The 15,106-nt window shown below is 37.1% G+C and overlaps 1 pseudogene across 1 annotated transcript; it reads left to right on the forward strand.

Moving 5' to 3' along the window:
• Positions 1–11,917: 11,917 nt before the first annotated feature.
• LOC147516345 (proteasome subunit beta type-7-B-like) lies at positions 11,918–13,656 on the forward strand (annotated as a pseudogene). Its single transcript, XR_015213026.1, has 6 exons — positions 11,918–12,021; positions 12,567–12,760; positions 12,833–12,929; positions 12,998–13,067; positions 13,151–13,255; positions 13,473–13,656. The product of XR_015213026.1 is annotated as a proteasome subunit beta type-7-B-like (transcript).
• Positions 13,657–15,106: the final 1,450 nt, after the last annotated feature.

Consider the following 15,106-nt stretch of genomic DNA (forward strand, 5'->3'; position numbering starts at 1 on the left):
TTCTTTCTTTGGAAGATTTCTTCAAATCCTGTATTTAGCTTTTCCATCCATTCTGTTCAACTTTTTTTTTTTAGCTCAATGGTATATCCTTGATTAGTACTGGATATGCTTATTTTCCACAAGCTTCTTTCACTTAGAACAGAATGATGGTCTTCATTATATCTCTATGATATTTCCTTGTAATCTTCCTTTTGTGCTATTTCTTCCTCCTTATGCCCCTCGTATTCTTAGAAACATATGGGTATGGTTGATAAAGGTTTTGGCTATACTCCTTGTCTAGATTTGGGTAAAGGGTAATGGGTTTTATGAAAGAAAATGGCTTATTGTAAGGCTCAAAAGGGTTTAACATGATGGTCCTACTAGGTGGGATCAGGGCTGAATAGGTTCACTACTTGACTTATCAGTATGATACTCTGTTTCGAATAGACTACAAGACCTAATGGCTATCTCCCCAGTTGATGTCACTTCGTGATTAACCAAATCAACGAATAATGAGACTATATTACAATGACATAAAGAACTGAAAGATGTTGAGTCACTAAGACTCGGATTTTTCGTAAGAACCCTCCAAAGAATGGGTATAGAGCTCAAGTCTCATGGGCTAAGTCTAAAAAATCTACTTTTAGTTTACTAGGGGTTAAATATCTCTTCTAGCAAAAGTACACAAAACTGACCAAGTACTATGGTGGTGCCTTGATAAAGAATTCTATCAACAAAAACTATGTCCGAGCATAATAAATAGTCTAAGCGGTAATGAAATCAATAATATCAACTATTTATCAAACTCAACACTAAGCAGTATAGAATCTATATCCCAGACTCATCATTAAAATTAATTTTTCTCATGCTACTGATATAGAAATAAAAATATTTTTGTTTTTGAAAACTAATTTTCAAAATTCATTTCTCAAGTACACCCTCCCCCTACTTATGCATGCATTGACCTCAATGTATAAAGAAGTAAATGAAATGGATGAGAAAAAGGTAGGATATAACCATTGATGCCGAATATTAATATTTTGATCTTTCTCTGTCATATAAAGGTTAAGCTCACAAAATAGAGAAAATCAAATACAATTAGTTCAAATCAGCATTAGTCCTCATAATCATCATTAGTCCTCATAATCATGTATCAGTATTTTTTTTTTTATTTTTTTTTTACGTCAGATCCCCAAGACGTAATGTGAGTCTTTTAAAGTTAGATTCTCAAGACTTTTGAGTCCTTTATAGTTAGATCCTCAAGACTAGTATTCCTACCCACTAGATTTCACTTTGTAGGGATTCTTCCGATCTCTCTCAGCAGGTGATTGACAAAAGTATAACTTGTACCAACAATTTTCTCTTAATGGGTGTAACCCAAGACAAGTTTCAAAATGGCAATTCTTACACCAACCTAGCTTATGCACTCTTCTCTTACGCGCAAATGAACTTTTACCGAACCCTACACGAGCGATAGAAATAATCTTCCTTTGAAGGTCAACAGGGAGTAAATCCCACAAACTAACAGGTGGTGAACACTTAGGTTTCCATCTCAAAACTGATCTATTGACAACATGCTTACTTCCTGTAGACATTTTACACTCGGTCTACTAGAGTTATGAGACTTTGACTCCGGCGCTTGCAACTCCTCTTAGTAAAGGATAAAGTTATGAAAATCTGAGGGCCCGGCTATCGGTGGCACTTATACTAATGAGATCCTAAGGAGTCAAGCTTACGACACTTGGCTTCCTCATGCAAAAAACTTAAACTAGACAGAGTAACAGGTTCAGCAAGACATAAAATGTAATTAATTTTTAAGGTGTGTAGGTAACTTACCCCAATTTTCCACTTCAACAGTGGTCTGATAAACCGGATCCTTGAGAAAAACGGACTCCACGTCTCCAGTAGGTAACTCCAGAAAAGGCTTTAGTCGATGAGCGCCAAGTCCTTCTCTTTATGTCTTTTACTTCAATAGCTCTAAAAGGTGTGACATGTCTTACTACAAACGGTCCCGTCCATCTAGATCTTAACTTTCTAGGGAAAATTTCTAGATGAGAGTTGTAGACCAGAACCTTATGTCCAGGTTCAAATTCTCTCTTCAAAATTTTTCTGTCATGTAATGCTTTAGTCTTATCCTTGTAAATCCTTGACTTATCATAAGCATCACTTCTCAATTCCTTTAATTCACTGATATGAAGCTTCCTCCTTTCTCCTGCTTGATCTAGGCTAAAATTCATCTCTTTCACTGCCTAGTAGGCTTTATGTTCTAACTCAATAGGTAGATGACACGCCTTTCCATATACCAAGCGATAGGGTGACATCCCTATGGGTGTTTTGAATGCTGTTCTGTATGCCCATAGTGCATCTTAGAGTCTAAGAGACCAGTCTTTCCTAGAAGGATTAACTGTCTTCTCCAGAATACTCTTGATTTCCCTATTCGAAACTTTTGCTTGACCATTAGTCTGAGGATGATATGGTAAAGCTAGCTTGTGAATTACTCCATACTTTGCCATAAGATTCCCAAATACACGGTTATAGAAGTGAGAACCATTATCACTGATGATGGCTCTCGGTGTTCCAAATCTTAGTAGAATGTTCTTCTTCAGAAAATCCACGACGACTTTATGATCGGCGGCCTTTGTAGGAACTACTTCAATCCACTTTGAAACATAGTCCACAACTAGTAGAATGTAGGTGTAACCAAAAGAAGGCGGAAATGGTCCCATGAAATCTATACCCCATACATCAAATATTTCTGAGATAAGGATCGGTTCTTGACGCCACTCGAACCTTTTTGAGGTCTTACCCAAAAATTGGCATCTCGGACATGCTTTGCAATAAACATTTGCATCTTTAAAAAGCGTATGCCAATAGAATCCAGTTTGTAATACCTTGTCTGCAGTACGTTGCGGGCCAAAGTGTCCTCCGTAAGGCTGATAGTCACAGAATGATAGAATGGATTCCTGTTCCGATTTTGGGATGTATTTTCAAATAATCTTATCTGAACACTTCTTGAATAAGGATGGATTATCCCAAAAATAATATCTGGCCTTTGAGTAGAATAAATCTTTTTCTTGATTGCTCCAATGTGATGGTACCTTGTTGGTCACAAGATAATTTGCAATGTGGCCTTACCATGGTATTTCTGATATACTGAACAACTGTTCATCAGGAAAAGTCTCACAGATTTGTAAATTGTCTTTCGTATTCTCCACTAGCAATCTAGAAAGGTGATCATGAACGACATTCTCTGTTCCTTTCTTATCACGTATCTCCAAATCAAATTCTTGTAAAAGTAGTATCCATCGTATCAACCTAGGCTTGGCATCCTACTTAGCGAGTAAATGACACAAGGCAGCATGGTTAGTATAGACTATTACCTTTGAACCTATCAGATATTGATGAAATTTGTCAAGAGAATAGACGATGGCTAAGAGTTCCTTCTCAGTGGTAGAATAATTAATCTGAGCTCCATTTAGAGTCTTGCTAGCATAATAGATTGCGTACGGCACTTTCTTGTCTCTTTGTCCTAGAACGGCTCCTATAGCATAATCAGATGCATCACACATGATCTCAAATGGCTGGCTCCAATCGGGCGCACGAATGATTGGTGCTAAAGTGAGTGCTTCCTTCAATTTCATAAAAGCTTCGACACATGAGGTATCAAAATCAAAGACAAAATCTTTCCCTAACAGATGTGACAGCGCTCTTGCAATTCTGTTGAAATTCTTGATAAATTGACGGTAGAATCCCGTGTGACCGAGGAAGGCATGAATATCTCTGACAGTTCTCAGCTTGGGTAGATCCTTTATAATATCAATCTTTGCTCGATCTACTAAAATTCCTTCCTTTGAAACTTGGTAACCTAACACTATCCCTTCCTTTACCATGAAGTGACACTTTTCCCAGTTCAGAATTAAGTTGGTATCGCAGTAACATTTAAGGACTAAGGAGAGATGGTGCAGGCAATCCTCAAAAGATGATCCAAAAACTGGAAAATCATCCATAAAAACTTCCATGTATTTCTCCACCATGTCGTCAAAAATATTCATCATGCTTCGCTGAAAAGTGGCCGGTGCATTGCATAGACCAAAAGGAATACAACGATAGGTGAATGTTCTGAACGGACATGTGAATGTGGTCTTCTCTTGGTCCTCAGGGTGAATATGGATCCGACAATATCTTGAGTAACCATCAAGAAAATAGTAGTAAGCTTGTCCAGCTAATCTTTCTAACATCTGATCGATGAAAGGCAATGGAAAATGATCTTTTCTCGATGCGCTATTCAGCTTTCTATAATCGATGCAAACTCTCCATCCAGTTTGAATCCTGGTTGGAATCAACTCATTGTTCTCATTCTCGATCACTGTGGTTCCAGACTTCTTCGGCACAACTTGAACTGGACTAACCTATTGACTATCAGAAATAAGGTAGATAATGTCGGCGTCAAGGAGTTTGACGACCTCTTCTCGAACTACTTCCTTCATCTTCGGATTAAACCTCCTCTGTGGTTAATTAAAAGTCTTTAAATCTTCTTCCAAATAAATTCTATGTTGAACTATCATAGGGCTGATCCCCTTGATATCATCAATTGTCCAACCAATAGCTGTCTTATATTCCTTTAAAAGACTATCGTATAGCTGTCTTATAGTAGTCAAATCTGATGCAATGACTACTGGGTAAGTTCCCAAATCTCCCAAGAAAACATACTTGAGTGTAGATGACAAAGGTTTCAATTCTAGCTTAGGTGGCTCCTTCTTAAGCTTTTTAGATGGTCCATCAGGCGTAAGTGATTCAAACTTTGCTTTGAACTTGCTGTCATCCATGACAGGTGATGAATCCAAAATCACATTGATTGCCTGGACACTAAGTTCCTCATAGTCGGAGCCTGTCAGAGCTTTCAATAATTCATCAGCAGGATATGAAGGAGTCAGATAATCCTGTGCTAACGCTTCAATCATGCATACTTCGTTCATGGCACACACCTCCTGTGGTTGCTGTAACATATGGAAAACATTGGTCTCGACTTTCATATTACCAAAGGATAACGTTATATTACCATTTCGACAGTTGATGACTACATTTGCAGTGCCCAAGAATGGTTTGCCTAAAATGATTGGTATTTGCCTACCTGATATAGGTTCTGTGTCAAGTACTATGAAATCAACCGGATAATAGAAATCTTCGATCTTGACTATGACGTCTTCAATGATTCCTCTAGGTATCTTCACTGATCTATCTGCTAACTGTAAAGTAACCAGTTGGTTTTAGATCCTACAAACCCAACTTCTTGTAGACGAAATATGGTAGAAGATTCACACTGGCACCCAAATCTAATAAAGCTTGCTCCTCCAAAGAATCTCTAATTCTACATGTAACTGTTGGACTTCCAGGATCTTTCAGTTTCACAACTGCTAGATTCTATAGGTATGATGAACATCTTTGAGCAATAAAAGCTTCTTTCAGAATGTTGGTCTTCTTCTTCACTAGATCTTTCATGAATTTGGCATACGAGGGAACTTGATTGATGGCTGTCTGAAATGGGATATTAATATGCAAATTCTGAAATACATCGAAAATCTCCTTGTATTGGTCATCCTTTCTGGTATTCACTAGTTTCAAAGGAAATGGTGCTGGCGAATTCTTCAATATCGGTTCTCTTCTTTTGACTTCGGTTGGCTTGGTAACAGATAGTGGAGTGATAGGTGGAGTCACTCGTGAATGCTTTTTCTTACTTACTTCCACAGCAGTTCCTTCAGCTTCTCTTTCAACAGTTACTTCAGCGGGTGGCACAACACTATATATATCTGGATTGTTAGAATTGGGTGGGATGGTGGAAACATAAGTTACCTCAGGCTCCGCAAAATCTTTTCCTGGTTCATAGACAATCTTGTTATCAACTTTCTTGCCTGACCTCAGAGTGGTGACAAAATTAACTTGGTCATTCGACTGAGTAATCTCCAGGTTATCCACCTGCAAGACACCTCTTCCTTTCGGATTTGGCTCCGGCTGGCTTGGTAATGCTCCTTTTGATCTTTTCGTCAAGGCGACAACGATTTTCCCTATCTGGCCTTGAATGACACTAAAGTTATTCTCCAACTTCTGGGTTCTTTGATTTGTCTGTTTCAGCTCATTGACAATGGTGGTGATAGTTTCTTCCAGATGTGGGATAACTTCTTTGCTCGATTGAGCATAGGGGCAATGTATCCACTCATAAGATCTAGTACTAACTTTCTATTTGTGTTGGCTTGGTATTGTTGGTTCTGGTATGACTGTTGATTTCTATATGGTTGCTGGCAGTCTTAGAACTGATACTGGTTATTCTGGAATTAAGTAGACTGATTCTAGAATCTTGAAGGAAAATTCTTCTGATTTGTGATAAGAGCCCAAAACTGTAGTTTTAATCCCTTAACAATATTACTTTTAGACCAATTATGTGATTAATAAGTCAGAGTTAGTATTGTTATCGTGTTCTTATGTATTTCAGGCATTAGAGTCGAATACGTGCAGAAATGCGTCCCTTTTGCGAGATAAAGAAGCAAAGGTTGGTTGCTAAGAAGTTCTATGATTAAAGGCCAAGATTCAAGGACAAAAAACCTTTTTAAAGCCCGGTCAAAGCTGAAAAATCAAAGTCAACGCGGGCAGAAATAGCGCACAAAAGTCAGCTGAATTTCTGAAGGCTGTATTTTGGACTTAGACCTCGGAATTGGGCCTACCTTACGTCAAAACGACCGGCTCGGAAAGAGATTTCTAATGGTCCAAGCCTTGATCCAATCAGAGGAGCAGAAGTGGACGAAAATGCTATTGAAGTCATTTCCAATTGAAAACCCCTTTGTGGACTTAAATAATAAGTTTTGGGCTCGATTTTCCGGCCCAAAACAAGGCTCCTCAGCCCATGCACGAATTTGTGGATCTTGTCTCCTCTATTTGAAGAGAGAAAGACTTAGCTCTTAAGATACTTAGTTTTTAGTTAGTCAATAATCCAATAGTTAGTTTTTACTTAGTCTAGATCAAATAGTTAGTTTTAATTCATTAAATTAGTTTATATAGATTAATCTAGTTAGTTGTCAATTCTATTAGTTATTAGAACAAGTTTTGAATCTTAGAATAAAATACTTAGTTTATATTTCAATCTTCAAATTTGAATTCAAGTTATTTTAATCAAGTTTAGTTTAATTTAATTATGTCTTATTATTATTGTTTATTGTTAATGAACCTAATGAAACTAGGCTAAAAACTCCATTAAAGGAGTTTTATGAAGTCTATGTGAGGGTTAGGATTGTTCTTCTTTAATTTTCTTATTGTCTTATGTGCTTCAAGTTCAAGTTTTATAGTTGTCTAGAGATAGAGATTATATAAGTTGAACTAAAGAAAGGAAACTCCACAAAGAGATTTGTGGAGGAGAATTTCTCTTATGCTAATTATATCTTAGTATAGAGATTGCTAGGATTGGTTAGAGATCAATAATAAATTGTGGCTTTTGTTGTTTTACCTTGTGTAGATTAATAAAGGTTAAGATTAAAACATGATAAACTAGTTTATAATCATAGCTTTACATAGAAGGATTAATCCTTCCTCTATGTTCTTCCTATTCATTAAATTCACCTTTTAATTACTTAGTTTAAATTAGTTTAATTTATAATTAGTTTATTGCATTGTTAGTTTAATTAATTTATAATTAGTTTTAGTTTAAATAAATCACAACACTACTATCATTAATCTCACTATTGTTTCCTTATGTTTGATAAATTGAATTCATTTAGTCTTGATAGATTAAGAGTGGAACGAATTCTGACTCTCTATATTGTATAATGAATTGAGAGTAGGAATATTGATTTAAGCACTTATTTATGTGATTGATTATTTGTGTTTACACATAGACAGTTAGTTTAAACGTAAATTTGCTATTATCAAATGGCGCCGCTGCCATCTTAAACTTTTTCAGGACAAGAATTCAATTGCTTGAATCCAAGGGGCAATCCCCCATTCTCAACCCACCCACTCTTGTTTGGTTCTAACCGTGATTGTCTAGTTCAGAAACTAATTTTTTTTTCGCAAGAATAGCCTGAGCGCGACCCGCACCCATAAAAGGCTACTTCTAAGCGCGCCCTGCGCTGAAGCGCCTGGAACTCGAGTTGGACTTGAGCGTGACCCGCGCCCTATCAAGGCAAATTCGAGCGCCCCCTACGCTGAAGCGCCTTGAAATTGAGTTGGACCTGAGCGCGACCTGCGCCCGCTAAGGCCATTTCTGAGCACGACTCGCACCCTCTTCTTGAGCAGCCCGATTTTCATAGGTTAGTCCAAATTTCCATTTCTTCAAGTTATTCAGTGTTTATAACTTGTTAAATATACTGAACTTGCGTATACAAGAAGCTATTCATAAGCGTAGCAAGGAGGCATTCAGGTACTCCTTCTTTCACTCCTCGTTTCTTTTGTTATAGGAGTTTAATTCGAGTATAATCAGGCTTGTTTTTTGTAGACATAAATACCACATGCCTATCTAGAATTTCACACACTACACCTGCATCAATGGCTAAAGAACAAGAGACTCCTCTCTCGGATTTTTATAAAGCCCTAAACGATGGCCCTAAGTCGTGCATCGTTCTTGCAGACCTAGTGGGGGATTTTCGAATTCCCCCTAATATATTTAACTTGTTACCGGTTTTTCATGGTTTAGACCACAAGAAGCCTTACCAGCATATGCATAGGATAAAACAAGTTCTCACTACATTCCATCATCCTAGCGTAAGTCCAGATCAAGTTAAACTTAGGGTGTTTCCTTTCACCCTAGCCGACAAGGCGACATCTTGGTTAACTGCCCAAACGCCAAACTCAGTGGACTCATGGGCTAATCTTGTTCAATTGTTCATGGAACAGTTTTACCCACCACTGAAGACAGATGAAATGCTTCAAAAGATTCATTTCTTCTGCTAGAATCCTCATGAATCCTTTTCAGAGGCCTGGAATCGTTTCACTGATCTTATCATTGAATGTCCTCATCATAATCTTGCGAAAGACACGCTTGTCCATGCCTTCTTCAAGGGGCTTTTACATCGTCATAAGGCGGTTTTAGATATCATGACTGGGCGTAGTTTTCTTAGTAAAGGAGCCTTAGAGGCTTATAAATTCTTAGAAGATCAATCTAAGAGGAACAACAATTGGGGAGGTAACGAATCTTCCCGCTCCACTCCTTCTTCTTTTGAAGTTAAACATGATCCCGAGCTTAAAACTCTTATCGATGTCCTCACTAAAAAGGTAGATGCCATCTCTATTAAACAACAACCCACTCCTATCATGAACATTAAATCTATTCATTGTAATGTCTATTTTAGTCTTGAGCATTCCGACTTCTATTGTCTTCTTGTTTATGCACAACCCCCACCACAACCATCAAACTTCAACCAGTTAACTCAACCTCAAGGACAAGGAAACTTAGGTGACCAAAATAAAGGTTTAGTGCCCATGACCCAGAACTATCAACATCAAGACATGAATGCTCAACAAGTCTTAATTCTAGTTCAACCTTCTACAGAAGTAGTAGTATTGACCTTGTTGGAAAAACAAAATCAAATTATACAACGAAACTCCAACTTGATGAAAGATCAGCATGATCAGAACTCTAATATGATGAAACAAACGGTGCAAATGATGTAGTCTTTGTGCCAAAAGGTTATTGACATGTCTCCTAACCAAAATAATAACCAAACAGGCTTGTTTCCAAGTCAAGCAGTGCCTAATCCTAAGTTAACAAACACCGCCTTCGAAAGAAAAAGTATTCAGTGTAATGGTAATATAACCTCAGGGGGGCCTACAGGCAGTCACTACCCTTCGGTCAAGGCGAGTAGTTGATAACCAGGTGACTATGCCTAAAGATCACCCGCAAACTAAAAATAATACCATACCAAATACTATAATAGAAATTGAAGACCCTACACCTGTAGAGATTCCAATATGGACACCTAGATGGAAAACGGCTAAAAATAACGCAAAGACTAATAATACTTTTGAACCTTATGTTAAATATAGAGATAAACCACCGTATCCCTAGAGACTAGTTGTGTCTAAAAAGGATGAGAATTTTGATGAGATTAGGGAAGTGTTTAAAAATTTGACTATAAACCTACCTTTTCTAGATGCTATAAAAGGTCTACCTGGACACGCTAAGTTTCTAAAAGAGTTGTGCACCAAGAAGAGAAAAACCAACATACCCCATGAAACCTTCTTAACTGAACAATATCCCTCTTTATCTGAACATAACGGAATCGTTAAGTATAAGGACCCTGGTCGCCCCATCAGACAATGCACCTTAGGTGATACCTTCATAACAACTGCTTTATTAGACCTAGGGGCGAGTGTTAACTTACTCCCTTTTTATTTATATAAACAACTAGGTCTAACAAAACTTCAACCAACCAAAATGACTTTGCAGTTAGCCGATCGTTCTATTAAGTATCCCAAAGGAGTAGTTGAAAACATTCTCGTTAAAGTTCAAGATTTTTACTACCCAGTTGACTTCGTTATTCTCGACACAGAAACTGCTCATGATTATATTCCCATCATCTTAGGACGTCCTTTCTTGGCAACCGCCAATGCCCAAATGAATTGCTGGGATGGCTCAATGACTCCTTCTTTTGGAAATCTTTCTGTGGAGGTTAACATGTTTAGACTCAAGCAGAGACAACTAGGTTTGCTTGTAGAAGGAGAAGTGAAGTCCATTGAGAGTCACTATAACAAACATGTTTTTTAGCGACGAAACTTTTAGCGACGTTTTTGTTTTGTCCCCGAAACACACCTTTTGGCATGTTTAAATCGTCCCTACTAATTTATTGGTTTCAGCTATTAAAATTAGATTTTGCGACATTTTTTTCGTCAGAAATTGTATTATATTTATTTTCAATAATAATCTCGTTTTTTATAAAGTTGAATTTGTGTAGTGCCGACGATAAAACATGGAAATTGTTTTGTACATAGGGCGACGATTAATTTCATCGGTACTAATATTAAAGTAGTGACATTTTAGAATATCGTGAGAATTGGTATTTTATAACGATGTTTGAAACTGTCAAAAATTGTGTTGTCCATTGCGTGCGATTTCGATAATTAGCAGCGCCAAACACTTCGATTTTTCACTGAAAAAAAAGAGAGGGAAGAAACTTTCAGAAATTTAATCAGAGAGGAATGAAACCTAAACTAAAAGGAAACAAAAGATGGAGAAATTTAATCAGGTCTCTACTTAGCTTAGCTTCTCTCCTCTCACCTCTGAACTCCCTTTCATTTTAGGTACTCCCCCTTTTCTCTATCTTCTGTAATTGTTGCAAGTTCAATTCTTTTGTTGTAGGCGGTTTATTTCGGATTCAGTTTTGCCTTCTCCTTCATCCTTCATTATTGAGAGAAAGCAACTCAAATTTTTGGTAAGTTACGAAGAAAAAATCAATCTTTGAACTTGCTTACCGATAAAATAGAGTAAAGTCATGATTTTCTTTTAGTTTCTACAATGTTGAACTTGTTTTTGTTTGGAAGTAAGAAGTTTTAATCAAACTTGTTTGTAGAAATTAAAGAAGCTAACTTTTTTCTGGTATTAGGAGCAAAAACACTTATTGGACTATGCGAATATAGTTCTTTTTTGCTAGCTATCAATTCAGGTATTTTTTTTAGCTTGATTTCAATTGGTTGAATTGTTCTGGAAACAAAAATTGATTTGAATTTCAGTGGATGCATGTTATGATGTGAAATTGGTTAAGTGATTGGGGTACCCCAATGGCTTCACTGCATATTTGTTAAGTTATAATGTGTGTGAATAGACTATAGTGTAATTTTTTGGGTTGTAGACTCTCAACTTTGCCTTCTTCCAAAAATGGTGCCAGCGTTATTGTTGCACTTGGAGCGCTTGATGTAGTGGCTAGAAATGGTTTAAAGCACACTTGGAGTTTCACACACCATGTTGCATGAAGCGGAAGCTAAGGGAGGAAGAAGAAGCTACCCTGGTTCATTTACAACCCAAACCGGTGGCGAGATCATGGGAAGGAAAAACTTAATGGACAGGTCCGTCTACATTTGAAATAGATCTTCTATATTTTGCCTACTTGTGAATGAAAATGTGAATGTGAATGTGGTTCCATGATTTTTTATTTTTTATTTTTTTTTTCAGAAAAGTATATACTGATTTTGTTGTTATGCAATTTTCTGTTTAAACTAGGGATTATTGAACACTCTCCACATACTCCCAAGTCAAAAGACAAAATTATCAATTCTTGAAAATGTTAGCAGAATCATCAAGCCCTGCAGGCTAGGAGGCTTGAGCTGCATTTGCTGTAGCTGAATTAAAAGTTGTAGTTCTATGGAAGTTATACCTTCATGCTCATGCTATAACTTTGGGTTTTGAGCAACACCCACTTTTAGTTCCAAAGCTAGTTACATTTTACTCGAGTTTCAGTTATTTAACTGATGCTCATTTTATTACTTTGAGTAATTCAAGAAATGGGAGTAGTTTGAAATGGAATGTGTTGATTTCTTGTTATGTGAAGTGTGGGTTTTATAGAGAAGCTATTTTGGTTTATAAACAAATGGTTGGATTAGGTGTGAAACAGGATAAGTTTACTTACCAGGTCCAATTTTAAAACTAACTTTTGTTTATTTCAGGATGGAATTATACTTGGAGCAGATACAAGAGCTACTGAGGGACCTATAGTTGCTGATAAGAATTGTGAGAAGATTCATTATATGGCACCTAATATATATTGTTGTGGAGCTGGGACTGCTGTTGATACTGAGGCAGTTACAGGTATTCATTATCACCATTTTTTTTGTGTCTTTTTAGTTGGTATGGATTGCATTTTATTTTGTCCATTTGTAGACATGGTCAGCTCGTAATTGCAGTTACACCGTCAGGCAACTGCTCGTGAGTCCAGGGTTGTTACAGCTCTTACACTATTAAAGACTCACCTTTTCAGGTAATTACGTTTTTCCATCCCTTATGCATACAACTGGAGTAGGACTAATTGTATTGATTGTTGTTTAGTTACCAAGGACATGTGAGTGCTGCTTTGGTACTTGGTGGAGTTGGTATTACTGGACCTCATTTGCATAATGTGAGTTTAAACTGCTCTTGATATCAGAATAATTAGTTCAATTTAGATATGTATTTGGGGTGTGATGTTGACCTTTTCTACAGATCTATCCTCATGGTTCGACTGATACACTTCCTTATGCGACAATGGGCTCAAGTTCTTTGGCTGCAATGGCTATGTTTGAGTCAAACTACAAAGAAGGCCTTTCTGTAAGTTAGCATTCTATTTATTAACTGTGCTTCTTTACTTATGTAATTAACATGAAGAAATTTAGCAGATTCAACTATCTGCTTCTTATGAAGAGAGCAAAGAAACATATATATCTGCAACTTAAGTTTGGTAATATTCGTGTCTGAAATGATGAGGCTCTTCCCATTCCTGGATGAATTTTTCTAATATGGGTTTATTATGTACGACTGGTCGAAGCTATCAAGAATTGATTGGAAGTATATCATAATCGACGAAGCACAACAAATGAAAGACAGGGAATCAGTTCTAGCGCAAGATCTCGATAGATATCGCTGCCAACACGTTTACTTCTTGTTGGCACTCTATTACAAGTAAGTTATCTTCTCATGTGTAATAATTAGAGATGTATTTGCAGCTCAAAATAAATAAATAAATAAGCAACGAACCAAAGTGCATTTTTTTACCTTACTTTATATTAAAATTTGTGCTAGTGTAATTTATGCTATATTTCGAAAAGCATATGCATCATTTTTAAGCATTGTGGGTATCTCTTAATGCTATTCTCCGTATCTTGCCGTCACCGGCTTGAATGCCCATTCTTACTTGTAATGGAGTGCCATTCTTGCACATTTCGAAAGGCATATGCCCATTCTTGCCGTATCTATGTATCTATGGACAAAAAATCCCTCTTTCCCTCAACTGCTCTTTTTTTTTCACCTTTCTCTCCGCTCCCTTCCAAATCTTTCTTCATCCCGCTCTTCTTCACTCACACGGTATTGCTGGGTCGGGCGTCCGATCTCATGCGTCTGATCTGCTTTGGGTTTCTGATTTGTGTTTTGGGTTGTCATTTTTTTTTGTAGTATATTTCTAGATGGGCATTGTTTTTTTTTTATATGGATTAGTGTAGTCTAGAATTTGGGTTCTTACCATAGATGTAAATTACAAATTTTTTATTTACTGTTAGTATTTCTAGTGGGGGCTTGTGGGGATGTCATGGTACTTATTGGAATTAATATTCGGAAGAAAGGTTTACATGTGGGTGTAGGTGTTGCCAATGGTAGTGGTGATACTGATACACTTTTATTTACTGGTAGTCCACTGTAGTGATGGTGGCATCCCTTTTTGGTCTTGGAGGTATGGTTGTTGGTGGAGGAGGCAGAAATAGGAGTGGTGGCATGGTGCTTGTCGTGAAAATGGTTGGAAGTGGTGCTGGAGGAGTTGTAGAATTAAGGCATGGTGAAGAATATAAAAGCAAGTTTTCAGGAACACACACACACTCAAAGGAGAAAAGTGGAATGGCTACTCATAATGTTTACTTTGTTTACTGTAGCCTACATTTCACTTAAATGTTAATTACCTCTTTGGGTGTTTAGAAATCATTCCAGTGAACTTCGCAAATGAGTATTGTAAAACATACTCAAACTTACTTAAGAGTGTGCTTAACTAAGAGGCATGAATAATGAATACAAAGAAATAGATTGTCTTCTATGGAGCATAATTAATGATCGTGAGACATGTCAAATATGATTTACATTACTTATTATTTATGGTGCATCTTATTCAACTTTACATGTGCTATAGTGTAATAGAAAAAGAAATTGGTTCATGTAAGAGAAAATCGATTGCATAGAAAGGTTGTAATGTAGGTGGAGTTTTGGAACTTGGATCAGCTACAGGGGTCAGGGATAAAAGTGCTTCAGTGGGGGTATTAGGTGCTTGATGGGGACTGAAGGACTAGTTTTTGGTGGTGTTGGGGCTGATGCCGTTTTGCAGTAGTTAAACGAATAATTATTGGTGAAGGTATACATGTGGGGATAGGTGTTGGAGGTAATGGTGGTCCACTCTTTCCAGTGTTTCATGCAAGAAAAACA

Source organism: Coptis chinensis, chromosome 2 (assembly GCF_015680905.1).
Source record: "Coptis chinensis isolate HL-2020 chromosome 2, ASM1568090v1, whole genome shotgun sequence".
Taxonomy (NCBI): Eukaryota; Viridiplantae; Streptophyta; class Magnoliopsida; order Ranunculales; family Ranunculaceae; genus Coptis; species Coptis chinensis.